The 1,454-nt window shown below is 37.3% G+C and overlaps 1 long non-coding RNA gene across 2 annotated transcripts; it reads right to left on the bottom strand.

Annotated features, from left to right (window-relative positions):
• Positions 1-80: 80 nt before the first annotated feature.
• Positions 81-1,454, bottom strand: LOC107472604 (uncharacterized). 2 transcript variants are annotated; one of them, XR_001588817.3, is made up of 4 exons: positions 1,377-1,454; positions 1,187-1,299; positions 678-954; positions 82-572 (listed from the first exon to the last, which is right to left on the bottom strand). It is a non-coding gene; the product is annotated as an uncharacterized LOC107472604 (long non-coding RNA). The 2 variants fall into 2 exon arrangements; XR_008005217.1 differs by having other exon boundaries at positions 81-572; positions 1,187-1,448.

The following is a 1,454-nucleotide window of genomic DNA, read 5'->3' as shown; positions in this document are numbered from 1 at the left end:
AAAAAAAAAATCAGCAATATAGTTAATAGAAGACAAACACGGTTAGCTATCCAACAACAAAAAGGAAACGGATTATTATAGATTAACAAAAATGTACATGCAATCATTTGAAAGCAAAAAAATATATATTTTAATGCAGATTAACCAAAATTTTAGAACTTGAAGCTGTCGTTCACCGAAGAATGGATTATAAAGGATTCTTCTCTGGTTATAATAAAATCAAACAACAAAATAAAGAGAGAACTAACCATCCTTCATTCGCAGCATCCACTGGCAAAGGAACGGCTGCGACGGCATTCTGCGGTAGATGCAGTTCTATGGATCCAACAGCGTCGGTAACCTCCATCACCGCCGTCGCCGCCTCATTCCTCTTCTTTTCTCTGTCGATCTAGCATCCTTCTCTGTGACCGTCGTTGTCATCGCCACCCACCACTTCTTCCGTCGTGCTTTATTTCTTTACCGACCTTTTCTTCTTCTCTTCTCTGCGACATTGAAAGAGGAAGTCTGGTGCCAACTACTCCCCCTATCAGAACTGGCAACTCTCTCTCTCTCATATTCTCTTCTTGAAAGTCCTGAAACAAAATCATTTTCAATTTGAATTTGAATCAAATCCCGCCCAGTTACTTCTTTGGATTGAGAACAGCAAAGTGCCCAACATTAAAAACATAGTAACATACACTTGTCAATCATACACAGCTCCACGTGGCAAACACAGAACACTCCACTTGTCGAGCAAATACCACAACTATATTCTTATTATATATTAATAGATATTTGGCCTATGTTTTGCCAATATTTTCAGTCTTTTGTTATTAATTCATTAAATTTCATAGAATGGAGGGGGAATCACGACGGATCTAAATGCTAGTTAATCTCCAAGTGAGCCTTTCACGCTATTCAAAGCTGCTTGCCTGTGTTGCAGCAATGGACGTGAGCAAGCAAATAAATTTCAACCTGAAAAATGTAAAGGAAGCAATAAATTATATGTAGCCCAGCTCTTTATATAAGTATTGACAATATTATGCAAAAATGGTTCGAATTTAGAAACTATCAAATGTTCAAATGTGATGGATTAGATGAATATGCCATATTGCCATGCACTATATTTTTAATTGATTGATTATCATAACACTTTTCACTTTCTTATTTTATCACAAATGTGACTAGTGAACTTGCAAAGTCTAACCGGAAATGTTAGTAGACTTCAACTTTCTCCAGTGTTCCTCCTCAAAGAAACAAGCATGTCCGATTATGGGGAACAAAATCGAGCATGTCTTGTATCTCCTTTGAATTAGGAACCTAAAAGCACGAAACAAGCAAAACAGACCAGTCAGGTAATCACCACAGGTAACAGGTACAATAAAAGATTGGCGCACCTCTCCACAATGAAGGGTTACAAAAAGACCTTGTTCTCTGGCGAATTTCAATGCTGGCAAGTATCTTTTCCAAAAAAA

This window comes from Arachis duranensis, unplaced genomic scaffold (assembly GCF_000817695.3).
Source record: "Arachis duranensis cultivar V14167 unplaced genomic scaffold, aradu.V14167.gnm2.J7QH unplaced_Scaffold_191793, whole genome shotgun sequence".
Taxonomy (NCBI): Eukaryota; Viridiplantae; Streptophyta; class Magnoliopsida; order Fabales; family Fabaceae; genus Arachis; species Arachis duranensis.
This window is presented reverse-complemented; position numbering and strand designations above follow the sequence as displayed.